Raw genomic sequence first — 13,823 nt, 5'->3', positions numbered from 1 at the left:
AAGAAAGAAAGAAAGAAAGAAAGAAAGAAAATGTCTGTTGAGGGTCACTAAGGTGTCTCTGTAGGTAAAGGGGCTTGCCCATGCCTGCCTTTGATTTGTGTGACCCACGCGGTAGGTAGGGAGTACTGACTCTGCAAGCTGTCCTTTGACCTCTATATGCTCAGCATGGCATCTGCCCCTCTGTTAATAAATAAATGTATTGAAAATGTCTGTTTACATCTCATCGATAGTTCGGCTGGGTGTAGACAGAGGTGATCGTGTGTCATCATCCTGACCACCAGGGAGGATGTGGCACAAGGCTCCAACTTCCAGGATTGACTGAGCCTGTGCTACTTAGTGAGCAGAGCGAGGAGAGAAGAGGGAACACAGGAAGTGCTGCCTGGTGGGTGAGTCCTCAGGCCCAGGCTCCACCCCCAGGCCCCCATCAGGAGACCTGCCTTTCACTTCCTGCCTCCACCTTTGTTTTGTTTTATTAATAAAAGGACAGCACTCTGATAGTCATGATAGCTTGCCTTGTGGGGCATGTGATGGGCCCCTCACATCTGGAGGTCTGAGGTCTTAGGCCTCTCATTTCCCCCTTATCTTTCCCAGGAAGCCACAGGGCTTCTACGGTACTTTATTTTATTTACTTATTTTTTTATTTTTATTTTTTTTTTGAGACAGGGTTTCTCTGTGTAGCCTTGGCTGTCCTGGACTCGATCCGCTTGCCTCTGCCTCCCTAGTGCTGGGATTATAGGCGTGCGCCACCACGCCCAGCTTTACCATACTTTAAAAAGGGATTTATTTATGATTCCATTCCACCCATTTTTCTAGGAGATTTCTTCAACTTTGTTTTGCAACTTCAAATAATTTTTTTTCTGCCACTAAACTATTTTTTAAAAAATTCCTCTTCTTTTACCCCCTGGAGGAATTTATTATAAAAACAAACAAACACCCTCAAACCTCCAAATTGTATTTGTCCTCCTCCCCCCCTACCTCCTTATTGCATTTACCTCTTTCTTTATTGTAAAACTATTTTTAAAAATACCTGCTTTCCCTTGCTTGTTGCTCATATTTAAGATTAGAAAATAAATCGCTAGTTCTGGATGCTGTATAAACCAGAGATTCTTCGGGGTCACAATGACACCCAGCCATTTCTTTTGCCTCTGCCTCCCGAGTGCTGGGATTAAAGGCGTGCGCCACCACGCCCGGCTTGAATACTCCAAATACCGGTGTTTATTGTTACATTTTCCAAAGATGAGCAGTTCCGCCTTTGCCCGAAGATGGTCTGGTCTGCCAGTCTGCGGGAGCAGAGGACTTGGGACTTGGGCCCTTGGTCTCGCTCACGGTCTTTCCACTTTTTCTTATCTGCAGTCACTTTTCAGAGCCCAGGCCCCTGCCACTCTCAGGACTACAGTCCCTTTCTACCCTGGTCACCGCTTCACTCGCCTGCCTGCTGACACCAGCACGGCTCAGAGCTGGAGCTGCGCGGTCCGGCGTGGCGAGGATGAATGGTTCTGAGCCAGACCCGAGCTTGCAGGATCCTCAGGATTTCTGAATTCCTCTGCATTATGGAAAGGTCGGGAACCGAAGGCCCATTGAACACCGAATTTCAGTTGGGATTAATGAATCCTAAAATACAATTGTATACAATTCATGACAGTTGAAAGAATCATTAATTGTCCACTCTCCAGCGTGTCAGGATGGCCGAGTGGTCTAAGGCGCCAGACTCAAGCGTGGCTTCCTCGAGTTGAGGGTTCTGGTCTCCCCTGGAGGCGTGGGTTCGAATCCCACTTCTGACATGTGGTTCCTTTTCTTATTTTCAATTACTTTCACAAACACGTCTGTCCTTTTCATTTCTGTCCAGACCTCCATGAAGTTTGTCCCAAACACGAAGCGCGTTGAGCCCTGTGCTGCAGCTATAAAGTACCTTTGCCACTAGCCATAAGTGCACAAAACCGGAGGCACCTGTGAGAAAACGGCCTGGCGGCAGCAGTGTATTACATGAGCTGTTCGAATCTTGCGCGAACGGTTTAGGAAACGTTAACAAACTCTATAGTGACAATTGACAATTGAGGACGGAGATGGCAGGGTCAGATACCACATGTCCATTCGCACGGCAAGGGCCATCAAGAGCCAAATGCTGGAATGCAAAAGGTATGGAATAAACGTGGGGATTAATTGGAATTCCGTTCACTGAGTAAATGGAACAGAGAGAAAACAGTAGGTTCCACCGAGATTTGAACTCGGATCGCTGGATTCAGAGTCCAGAGTGCTAACCATTACACCATGGAACCAACCTGATTGGTTGGCTCTCTACATAGTCTATCTGTAAACACTGATTAAAATTATACTAATAATTAAAAAAAATCGCACTGTAAGACACGTGAAACAATATCACCCAAGTGTTCTTTGAAACTGTTAAAAATTTAGTCCGTTTCAGAGTAACTTATCATTACTTTCTCATGAATGGCTCAGCTGTATCCTTGGTCTTTTTTTTCTTTCCTGGTGGGTTGTTTGTTTGTTTGGTTTTTTTGGGGGGTTCTTTTTTTGTCCAATTAATTTTCTTGGACATATAGAATTTTCTTAGCATACAAATAAATGTGTCTAATTCAGACATTTTCTCACAAAAAGCTATTAAACTTTGTTCTGATCCCTCACTTCCTTTCCCTACCTCCCTTCTCCTCTGGCTGTTGCCCCCACTGCAGTTCTGTTACACACAAGCTGCCCCCTACCCCCCCGCCCCCGGCCGCCCCCCCTGCGCCCCCGCCTCCAGTGTTCGTAACTGAAGACTGAAGTCATGTCCTCGAGCTCTTCAAGCGCATGTTTGGTTTACAAATGGAAGGGAACCACAACTTAACAAAAACAAAGCGCTTTTCCCTCTGCACGAGGCAGCAGGTGCGGAGTCTTGCCCTTCTGCAACCCTGGCCGCCTACAGATCCAACCTCCGTGTCTCTGTAGAAGTTCTCTCGGTGTGTGCAGCGTGAACGCGGGGCGCCAATCGGGTGGCCGAAAAAGGAAGGTTCAGTGCTGTCAGCGCTGTGGACCAGTTTTACAGCCTGTGGGGGTGTGTGTGTGAGCGCGCCGGTGTACCCGGGAGGTGAGTGTGTGTGTCTCCAGGGGGTGAGTGTGCGTGTGTGTCCCCGGGGATGAGCGTGCGTGTGTGTCCGTGGGGGCGGGGAGTAAGTGTGTATCCGTCCCCGGGGGGTGAGTGTGTGTGTGTGTGTGTGTGTGTGTGTGTCCTGGGGGGGAGGTGAGTGTGCGTGTGTGTCCTGGGGGGTGAGTGTGTGTGTTTCCCGGGGGGTGTGAGTATGCGTGTGTGTCCATGGGGGTGTGAGTGTGCTTGTGTGTCCCCGGGGTGTGTGTGTCCCCGCCCCGGGCTCCCCTCTTCCTGACGGGCTGGCACCCTCTCTTTTCTGCCGCTTTTCCTGGAGTGCAGTTGTAATCGCCGAGTTGGAAGCCTTCAAGGGAGGGTGGTGCCTGCGCTGAGGCCCCGCTGGGGAGGAGCTGTGATGGCGGCATCAGGGCCTGGGGGTGTGGGGCGACTCACGGGGCAGCCCTACACCCGGGAGGCCCTGGCCGGGGCTGGGGAGAGGCAAGACCACTATTTCATTATTTCATTATTTCTTTATTTAGAAGATCCACGTCCCCCTTTTTTTGCTAGGTATTTCTTAGACTCACACAGCTCAGCTCAGATAAACACGATTCCTGTTTAAAATGAAATGAGAAGGCCATGGTGACACGGAGGACAGGGTTTTCCGTCTCCCGCATGGGAAAGAATCCACTTCTTCAGAGGCGTAGGACGGATTTGTCTCTGGTGGCGAAAGTTCCACATTCATTCTTCACTCAGTGACCTACGTAACAAGAAAGAACTGCTGAGTCTGCAGGCCCCAGCAGACAGTCGGTGCAGAATATTTCTTAACGTGAATGAAATAAAGCAAAACTTGTTACCTGTGGACGGATCCTTTTGACTGGCGAAGATGCAGTGATTTGGGGAGTATTACGCACATTATGTGCTTGTTAACTGTTAATTAAAGAAATAGCTGAAGACGTATCCTCTTTTGGTACTGCTGTGCGTATGGAACACATGACTGTTATGGGTAACTTGGGAAAGCAGATGGCAGGAGGGGAGAATCCTGACCTAGGGGACTGAAAACCGTCTACTAGAACCATGGGAAAAACCTAAACAGGAGCAGACCAAAACAAAAGACTTGGCAGCGGTGGGATTCGAACCCACGCCCCCGAAGAGACTGGAGCCTTAATCCAGCGCCTTAGACCGCTCGGCCACGCTACCACCTACAGGAGTTCTTGAACCATGAGGAAAAAAACACCTGGCCTCAATAAGAAGTGCAAAACAGAAAATAAGACAACAAAAGATAGCCACTGGCAGCGGTGGGATTCGAACCCACGCCCCCGAAGAGACTGGAGCCTTAATCCAGCGCCTTAGACCGCTCGGCCACGCTACCGAGGTCAGGACTGTTTGAAATATGGGAAAAGACCACTCAACCTTAACAAAAAGTGCAAAACAAAAACCTATTGGCAGCGGTGGGATTCGAACCCACGCCCCCGAAGAGACTGGAGCCTTAATCCAGCGCCTTAGACCGCTCGGCCACGCTACCTCTCTCTGACGCACATTTACATCTCCTCTCCCTGGAGTAATGGAGCAGCTCCTTTCCAGCAGTCCGTTGTGTGCCGCCCTCCCCCGGGCTCTGGTTCCGCAGTCTCTATGGCTCCCCAGCGCAGAGCGCAGGCTCGGTTCCGGCTTTGTACCGTGAAGCTCCGCGACAGGAGCTGTTTTAGGCACTACCATAACCGAAAAACCACAAATCTGAGACTTTAAGGCAGTGTCTCCAGTAACAAGTTGAATACATAATTTGAAAAATTGTCCTTTCAGGTGCCTCCTTAGCGCAGTAGGCAGCGCGTCAGTCTCATAATCTGAAGGTCCTGAGTTCGAACCTCAGAGGGGGCAACCGCAGTATATTTTCCTAATTTTAGTCCTGAGGAAATAGCAAATCTCCCCCCACCCTCAGACCCTTCCTCTCCCTCCCCGCTTCTCTTTCTCCATTTTAAGTACTCGACAGGCAGTTGAACTCTCGGGAGCTCCAGGTCCCAGTATTAAAAACTATTAAGGATTTATAATTTTTCATCATAAGCAATCATCAGCATCATCATCCATACCAGTTGGAGCCAGGAGAAGCTTCAGCTGCCTTTCAGATATGCTTGGCTAACTGTTTATGCTAATATACCAGGTCCAGGAAACTCTCCCTGCCCGGAAAGTAAGAGAGGGAGCCAGAGGGCGATTGTGTAATTAATGGTTTAGGAGTAAGACGTGTGTGATTGAAGGTTTAAGAGTGAGATGTGTGTAAGGTTTGGTTCTTTTTAACCATTCCCCGGGGATTGCTTACTATTGGGTAACTCCATCCCACTCATGATACTCCATGTCACAAACGAGACAAAACTAAAATATAAAGATAATTAAAAATAAATCCCAAGCCTTTTTGCCCATTCTCACCACGTTAGGCTTTTGGTCTTGACAGGTTTCTAAATCATTCAAACTGCAAGATTCAGAGAAAAGTCTAAAAGAGAAATAAGCAAGGCGAGGAAGACAAATATTCAAGAATTAAGATTGTATTTTATATCCAGCTTTCAGTATTTCTGCGATCCATAAGGGTTCAACAGGTGTTTTTTGTTTGTTTGTTTCCCCCTACGCTCATTACGTTCCGGGTACTATCTAAAGCTGTGCTCCCGCCCATCTGTCCTTCGGATCCGCGTCACATACTCTGTTCTACGGTGGGACCTGGTGTCCCCAAGTTACATCTCGAAACTCCGTCGCCACAAGCTTTCCCTTAAAGTCTGTCACAAGAAGAGCCCAGAGAGAGAGAGAGAGAGAGAGAGAGAGAGAGAGAGAGAGAGAGAGAGAGAGAGAGAGAGAGAGAGTGGCAGGCAGGAGAAAAGAGACCTACTTCGCGTCTGAGTTTTTCTTCTCCTGCCGTGCTGTCCTGACCTCCCTACTTTTTGTGTTCCTAGAACATCTCGTTATAGATGTCATTTGCGGGTGATGCAGCGTCCCCGTTTCTCTCCCCATCCGGACCAGTGCTTCTTTAAAGCCGTGGTGACCTCTTCTCTGTTAGTCCCCAAACCTAGCAAGGCTGTAGCTGTTTCCTGCAGTTACTTTCACTGCATCAGCCCCTTTGAGACTAGTGTTTCCTAACTCTGCCCTTGCTGTTACATAAGGGCCGAAGATTTAACACCGAGCACGGCAGGAAGTGCTCTCCCGGAGTTTGCATTTTAGTGACTAATGACTGATCTTGTGTTTTTAAGTGAACTGGCCAAATGTGGGCTCGGAAATAGGAAAGGAAATACCTAAGTTAGATACTAACGCTTTTTCCGGTATCTTTCTTTATCCATTCTAGAAGCTGCTCCTACAGGAGCCCGGATAGCTCAGTCGGTAGAGCATCAGACTTTTAATCTGAGGGTCCAGGGTTCAAGTCCCTGTTCGGGCGTCAATGTTTTTCTTCTTTCCCGGGTCAGCATCTCCCTACTCACTTCCAAAGTGCTGGGAATACAAGCCACTCACTGCATTAAGTACGATTATGTGTCACAAATCACCCATTGCATCAAGTCAAGAGTATGTGTCACAGGCCCTTCCCAACGACCAAACATGTTTCAGCCATTTCATTTTGCGGAACTTTATTTAACCGCATGAAAAACCTAGATCACATCATATATCGAGGGCACAGTGGTAAAGAAGTTTCGTATGTATTAAGACAAAAAAAGAGAGTGGACTTTGAGGTAAAATCCAGCATCGGTTGTTCATCTATGCGTTTTGGTTTGTTTGTTTGTTTTTTTCAATAAATTACGTTGCTGGATAGAATGGTGTCTGTCTGAAGAAGGAAATGCTGGAAAGCAGCGTAGGTTCTGGAATGTAGGAAGCAATTAGGAGACAATTTGGAGTTTTTTTTTTTGTTGTTGTTGTTGTTCTGTTTAGGTTTTTGGTTGCTTATTTATTTATTTTGAGACAGGGCAGTTTCGAGATTTTTAAACAGCGAGAATACAGTAGCCACTAGAACAAAAGGTAAAAAACCACTGCCCCCTCTGAGGTTCGAACTCAGGACCTTCAGATTATGAGACTGACGCGCTGCCTACTGCGCTAAGGAGGCTGGTGACGGCTAATCTCAGACATTTATATTAGTAACAAGGAATGCTTCGCTTTAGCCCAGACGGTGTTTTAAAAATTCTTAAGTGGGTTTTCCTCCTTTTTTAGAAATGTCTGGAAGACTCAACAGCTCTCCAGACCTGAAACAGATCCTTCGGCTCCTGTCAGGACATATGCAAGCCAATCATCCCTTCATCTCTCACTCTTCCCAAGTCCCGCAGACTTCAACACCCTGCCTACACTAGTCTCCTTACTACTCCTCGGTCCGCAGAAGTCCAAACAAGAGATCCCAAAGCTTAACGAATAAGTTGTTTTCCAGACAAACTCTAGGGTTTCTGTTAGTGTGAGAACAGGAGAAGGGGAAAATTCGGTTTACCGAGATTTGCCCGCGGTTGATATGGTTCCACACTAGAACTCGCTGTTCTTAGTGTCCCCCTGGGACTTGTTAACCATTGAGTATTTGCCGCGGAAGTTGAGGAAAAGGCGAAAACTTTTTACATTCCTAACCCGCACCCCCCGCCCCCCCCCCCCGCCCCGAACTCAATGGGGTTTTATTGTGCGTGCCAACTGCTGCTGAGGACCCTGACTTTCCACTCACAGTAGGACGCCAGTGTTACAAGTGACCCCACCCAGTCATGAAGCTTCAGTGTGCAATGTTAGTGTATGCTTGCTGTGCGTGCATGGGTCTTTCTTCACCCAGGTCAAGAAGATTAGCTGCTGAGACCGTGCTTGCATCAACAGTCTGATTTTTGAACTCTATGACTATCATGACCATACTTTTCAAGAGTTCAGATAACGAAAATGACAAAAATTATTATGTCAATGCCAGCACCGTCTAGACATCCATCGCTGGATGGATGATCCCTATGACAACGACAGCCTGAAGGACACACAACTAACTGCATTGGGGAAAACAGAGTAAACTGAATTGCACAGAGAGACAGATTTGGATGTAGAAGTGTTAGGGTTCTCTAGAGGGACAGAGCTGACAGATCTATTAGAATGGCTTACAGCTAGTCCAAAGATGGCTGCCTACCAGTGCAAAATCCAAGAATCCAGTAGTTGCTCAGTCCACAAGGCTGGATGTCCCAGACGGTCCTGAAGAAGTAGGCTCTAATGCCAGCCAAGGAATGTGTTTGCAAGCTAGAGCCAACAAAGGGAGAGCAAGTGTCCTTCTCCCACGTCCACTATAGAGGCTGCCAGCAGAAGGTGTGGCCCAGATCAAAGGTGGGTCTCCCCACCTCAAAAGATCTGGGTTAAAGGTGGATTGTTCTATCTCAAAAGATCTGGATTGGAAGTGCGTCTTCTGATTTCAAATGATTAAATGAAGATGAAAACCTCACAAGTGTGCCCAGATGCTTGGGTTTTAGTTAATTCCAGATTTAGTCAAGTTGACAAGCAAGAATAGCCATCACAGGGAGACTAAAACTCACAAGTCTGGAATGAGTCAGACAGTAAAAACCAGACAATAAAAAGAATTCCAAACAGCAGCAGTGCTTAGTTGAAAGTAGCATTTGGGCATTATAGACGAACCAAATGTTGTTTTATGCCTTGTCTTAGTTTGCTTTCAGTTGTTACAATAAAAAACCATAAAAGCAACTCGGGCAGGAAAGGGCTTGTTTCGCCCTACAACTGTAGTCCAGCATCCAGGGAAGCCGGGCAGTAGCTCAAGGCACGAGCCTGCAGGCAGGAGTTGAAGCAGAGGCCATGAGGAGAGCTGCCTGCTGGCTTGCTCCCTATGGCTTGCTCAGCAGCTTTCTTATACACCCAGTACCACCTGCTCAGGCGTGGTACCACCCAAAATGGGTTGGGCCCTCTTCTGTCTGTCATTCATCAAAACAAAGGCCCACAGGCTTGTCTATAAGGTAAGCGGATGGAAACACTCTTCCCAGAAAACTCCTGTCTATGTGAAGTTGACAGGAGCAAACAAACAAACAAACAAACAAACAGATGCACACAAAACAACCCAGACATAGTTCCCTGGATTACTACTTGATTGAGAAATTATAACTCATGAGGGAGAAAGTTTCAGTAAATCTTAATGCCCTGTGTAAGACCCAGTGCTGATCTCGACTCTGTTATCTTCTCTATCAAGTCATGAATCTAATCAGAGCCATAGGAAAACGCAATGTTTCCCCTAGCTCTTACGTTCTGTCATGTGGAAAATGGCCTTAAAAATCATCTTGGTTAGTACAAACCCTAACGAACCCTCCTGTGCTGGTTAATTTCTTTTGTCAGCTTGATGGGGCTTCGAATCCCCGAGGATGGCTCACCTCTGGTCCGCCTGTGAGTTTCCAGAGATATTTAACAGAGGAAGGAAGACCTACTCTGATCTGGGCAGCTAGAATAAAAAAGGGAAAACCCAGAATCATCATTTTTCTGCTTGCTGTGGACTCAACCAGACCAGTGGCTTCACACTCCCACGGCTGTGCCTCCCTGCACAATGGGCGGCACACACACAGACTGTGAGATACAACACACACTTCTCCCTACAAGTGGCTTGTGTCAGCTCTTTGGTCCCAGAGTTACTTAAGTACCATTCAGTACAGGAGACAGGTCACATGGCTACTGACACTTGGCCAGGATTCATCACTCTGCAATTCATCAGATAGTAAAAATATACATTTTGGCAAATTCCATTCAGACTCTAAACTTACTATGAAAAAAGCCTTAGTTTTTAACAGCAGAACCATCTCTTCAGCTCTACGGTTTTGAAGGACATGTGAGTCATCTTTAAGCAGTTTTCTTGTGTTTGCATTTGTATTCTTACTGTATTGCATCGCAGTCTTCTGTGTCCTGTGAAAGGGCAACAGGAGGGCATTCTCATGGCGCCGCCACAGGTGGTACCTTACTTTCGACAATGTCAGTATCAGGACTGCGACTTGGACTATTCTCTTGCAAAGTGTTACAGGAAGCAGCTAGGCAACATTATTATTATTACTTAAAAAGTATGCAACATTATTTAAAAGCAAAGAGATTTATTAAAAATCAAACCACAGGCTCTGAGAAGCAATTATTTCTAAAACGTTATAGTACGTGAAGTGATGAGGTACAGTCACCGTACAATACAGAAAAAGAAAAAGGCTGGAGAGTTGAGTCCCAAGTTTGGGCTGCTTAGTGAACAGTTGTCAGTTGGTTTACATCCCACCTAGAATTAAAGGTAGGGCAAGAAAAGAGCCAGAACATCTGGAACCTGGGAAGTTGATGGTCAAGACCGGTTGGCCTGAATGACAGCCCGTAGCTGTCTGGCGTGATCGGTCATTGAAAGACAGGACAACCCAGGCTCCATCCAGCGGTGCAAATATGGAGGTGTAAACATTTTCTAGTCTGAAGAGGCCAGGGAGGAAGAGAATTCCCTATTATTCTGTATTCTCCACCTATTTGGACCGTAGGTCCCTTTGACTTAGTAGCCAGCAGAGAGTATGGATAGGAGCCTTGTAAAGTATCCACTAAACGTCCTTTATGGAATGGTGACTTTCATTTAAGCTGTTGGGATAACTTTATGGGAATAAAGAACAGACGGGTTCTGAAAAACAGATGCAGAACAGCTCAAACCATTAAGGAAGACATTAAATACAGAAGTAATTTTATTAAAGAAAGCAAAACAAAAGCTCCGAAGGGGGGAAAAAAAAAAAAATCTCAGCTCACTATTGCCGAAACCCGGGATCGAACCAGGGACCTTTAGATCTTCAGTCTAACGCTCTCCCAACTGAGCTATTTCGGCCACGCCCAATACGGTCTTGCCCTGAACTCTAATGACTTGATCACTAAGGTCCTGTCAGAAGTGACAAAATGGCAAAAGACGCTAAGATGAACTAAGAATTTTGATGTTCGAACATCATACTGTATTATAAAGAGAAAAGCAAAGAGATCATTTAAGTTACTCTAAAACTTGCCTTAGTCCATGAAGTGGTGGTTCACGTCTTTAAATCTAGCATTTGGGAGGCAGAGGTAGGAGGCTATCTTTTAGTTCAGGGCTAGCCTTTTCGTAGACGCGTCGATGATTTTGTTAATATTTAACACAGCAAAATGTAAATATTTATTTGCTGTAATGTATTCCGGGTAAACCCATATAAATAAGCAAGGGGATACCGGCCTGATCGTACTCTTCAGTGACTTCTGAATTTGGTTGCCTGGGATTTGTGGTTGGTTAATTGGATAAAATACGCAATCAGCACGTTAGTTGATTGGCCAATCTAGGCCATAGGATTTTCAAGGAGCCCGTTCAGCAACTTCCCTGGTGGTCTAGTGGTTAGGATTCGGCGCTCTCACCGCCGCGGCCCGGGTTCGATTCCCGGTCAGGGAACATTGTTTTTCGTCCTTGATTTCATCCAAAAATAGACAGGTTAAGTCAGTAAAATTTGCGGTTTTTTTGTGTGAGTTTCTGCTTTGTATCCGATTCACTCGAACCATTCCAAGCAGTTTCACGATTTTCAAAAATTTACTACTAATAATTATTTGATCAATCATTGTGAAGACCGAGATTATGAGAAGTCTCTAGTGTTCTCTTTGGAGGGTTTTAGGGTTGCCAGAGCCCTCAGGGCACTGCACAGTGGCCGGTTACTCCATGTCCCGGGAATCCAACTCTCTCCTCTTTCCTCATGGGGAGCAGACATCCACGAGGCACACTGACATACATGCAGGCAAAACACTCGTGTATTAAAATATTAACAAATAAATCTTACTACATTTATTTGCGGTGTTTGTGCCTGAGCGTATGTATATAAGCACCGTGTGCGTGCTGAGGCTGGAATTAGAGGCGGTCCCGAACCGCCCAGTGGGAGCTGCTCCCGGATGTGCAGTTGAATGTTCTTAACTGTCGGGCAATCAATCCTGCCTTTTTCCTTCCTCCTCTCCACATCTCTCTGGGCTTTAACATTTAAAAACTCAAGCTATAGGGTGATTTAGCTAGAGGGAAATTTCGCAAACTTGAAAAGCGGCGCTGATAGTTCAGTGTGTTGTAAAGTTAAGTAAAGGGGACAAGCGGGAACTCGCGGTGCTTCCCACGGGCTGGGAAGTTCCCGGGTGGTCGGAGCAGGAATTCCTCAAGTGTGTCGACTGGTGAAAAGCGGAGGGGCACACAATATCTCGGGTCCTCTGGCACAAGAGAACGGTTTAAAATACTTTAAATCAGTTTGTCTAAAGAGAGGGCACAATGAATTCTCAGTGATTCGTATTAGCTTAGGATTCTAAGACATCTTATGGCAAAGGGCAGGAATTAAGCGCAAGCACAAAGCTGCTGGCGGAGAAGATCACCCCGTCATGACATCCACCCCTGAAGGAGAGATCTATCCTTGATTGTCAGGCCACACCGCGGAGCCGACTGAGCATTTCAAGGGGATCAGATTGCTCTCCTCAAGTGACCGCATAGATAATGTCTATAGTATCCTCGCAGAGGGAGAACAAGCAGCAGTGTGAACATAGGCCTGAGCTGTTCGGGCATCTATACATACCCAAATCCTCCTTTCACATGTATGGTACATAATATATAATACATCTCCAAAGTTCCTGTTTGCCCTTTGATGATAGCTGTGGGGTCGTTGAAGCCATTTATCCGTTTTTCAGGGTGGCCACCTAGAGTAAAGTTCCTCTCTCTGGCCCTCACAAATCCTCTCTGGCACGTGAGATAGGAGGTTGTTGCTGGGGACTCTCGGAGCCAGGTCTTAGTTACAAAACTCCAGTAGCGTATTTGTAAGCGCATAATCAATATTTGTCATTCCCATTCAATTGAGGCACTTAAGGGCTCCTAACTGGGCTAGGACCAGGAAAAAGGCAGTCCAGGTGGTGGCGTTGCTTCTTCCAAAGTGACCAGGCAAATGCTTGACTACTGAGCTAATGGATCCTTCATGCTCACTCGTTCATATGATCATATTCTCTGAAGTTCTATCTTCACTCTTTCCTACTTGTAGTCTACTTTACTGGGAAAGGAGGGGAAAAATAAAAAAGCAAACGTTATAGAGAAAATCAGTTCCTGGATTCTGGATTGTTGTTAAGAGACAAGGGGGCTGCTGATACAGCATTAAACAAAAACAAAAAACAAAACAAAAACAAAAAACACCCCCCCAAAACAAAAAACAAAACAACAACAACAACAAAAAACAAAAAACAAACAAAAAACCACCACCAGAAGGCGGCGCCCGTGCCCTTAGGAGCTTGTCGAGCGATACCTTTGATAGGAAAGAAACCGGACAGAGAGAAGAGAGCGCTTCAGTCAGGTAAAGAGCTCAGAGTCCTACAACATTTGAAAGCGCCGGGCTTCAGAATAACAGGAGGGCAGGCAAAAGTAGGGAATAACCGTGTTGCTTTGCTTTCTTGGGAATCCCCTGCCCCTTTCCCCCTTAGCCGTTATTTTAATTTCCCCAGGAAATAACATCTAGTGCAGGGTGATATGATGCTATTGAGTCAGCCAGTCCACGCCTATAGAAGGTCACGTGAAGACAAAACGGGAACACCTGTGGAAGCTGAACTTGAGGGAACTTACCGAATTCTTTTTTTTTTCCCCCCTCCTGTTAGAGTTCACCTTTACATTTTAGGTATCTTTGAGAGACTTAGGCTCCTTTAACTGAGTCAAACCTTTCTGGATCAGGAGCAAACATTCACTGCCTCGCGCATTTCATCCTCCCCCGCGGCGCCTCCCCCCCCCCCCCCCCAGTACATGGGGGTGGAGTTAGGGCGGGCAGAATTTTAC

At 46.4% G+C, this 13,823-nt stretch overlaps 10 non-coding genes across 10 annotated transcripts; 4 read left to right on the top strand and 6 right to left on the bottom strand.

Annotated features, from left to right (window-relative positions):
* Nucleotides 1-1,676: 1,676 nt before the first annotated feature.
* Nucleotides 1,677-1,781, top strand: Trnal-caa (transfer RNA leucine (anticodon CAA)). The gene is made up of 2 exons: nt 1,677-1,714; nt 1,737-1,781. It is a non-coding gene; the product is annotated as a tRNA-Leu (tRNA).
* Nucleotides 1,782-2,204: 423 nt separating this feature from the next.
* Nucleotides 2,205-2,276, bottom strand: Trnaq-cug (transfer RNA glutamine (anticodon CUG)). Its single transcript has one exon. It is a non-coding gene; the product is annotated as a tRNA-Gln (tRNA).
* Nucleotides 2,277-4,191: 1,915 nt separating this feature from the next.
* On the bottom strand, nt 4,192-4,273 carry Trnal-aag (transfer RNA leucine (anticodon AAG)). The gene has a single exon. It is a non-coding gene; the product is annotated as a tRNA-Leu (tRNA).
* Nucleotides 4,274-4,363: 90 nt separating this feature from the next.
* Trnal-aag (transfer RNA leucine (anticodon AAG)) lies at nt 4,364-4,445 on the bottom strand. Its single transcript has one exon. It is a non-coding gene; the product is annotated as a tRNA-Leu (tRNA).
* Nucleotides 4,446-4,516: 71 nt separating this feature from the next.
* Trnal-aag (transfer RNA leucine (anticodon AAG)) lies at nt 4,517-4,598 on the bottom strand. The gene has a single exon. It is a non-coding gene; the product is annotated as a tRNA-Leu (tRNA).
* Nucleotides 4,599-4,875: 277 nt separating this feature from the next.
* Nucleotides 4,876-4,948, top strand: Trnam-cau (transfer RNA methionine (anticodon CAU)). Its single transcript has one exon. It is a non-coding gene; the product is annotated as a tRNA-Met (tRNA).
* Nucleotides 4,949-6,409: 1,461 nt separating this feature from the next.
* Trnak-uuu (transfer RNA lysine (anticodon UUU)) lies at nt 6,410-6,482 on the top strand. Its single transcript has one exon. It is a non-coding gene; the product is annotated as a tRNA-Lys (tRNA).
* A 584-nt stretch (nt 6,483-7,066) lies between these two features.
* On the bottom strand, nt 7,067-7,139 carry Trnam-cau (transfer RNA methionine (anticodon CAU)). Its single transcript has one exon. It is a non-coding gene; the product is annotated as a tRNA-Met (tRNA).
* A 3,647-nt stretch (nt 7,140-10,786) lies between these two features.
* Trnaf-gaa (transfer RNA phenylalanine (anticodon GAA)) lies at nt 10,787-10,859 on the bottom strand. The gene has a single exon. It is a non-coding gene; the product is annotated as a tRNA-Phe (tRNA).
* Nucleotides 10,860-11,369: 510 nt separating this feature from the next.
* Nucleotides 11,370-11,441, top strand: Trnae-cuc (transfer RNA glutamic acid (anticodon CUC)). Its single transcript has one exon. It is a non-coding gene; the product is annotated as a tRNA-Glu (tRNA).
* Nucleotides 11,442-13,823: the final 2,382 nt, after the last annotated feature.

The sequence above is a fragment of the Acomys russatus genome, chromosome 3 (genome assembly GCF_903995435.1).
Source record: "Acomys russatus chromosome 3, mAcoRus1.1, whole genome shotgun sequence".
Taxonomy (NCBI): Eukaryota; Metazoa; Chordata; class Mammalia; order Rodentia; family Muridae; genus Acomys; species Acomys russatus.
This window is presented reverse-complemented; position numbering and strand designations above follow the sequence as displayed.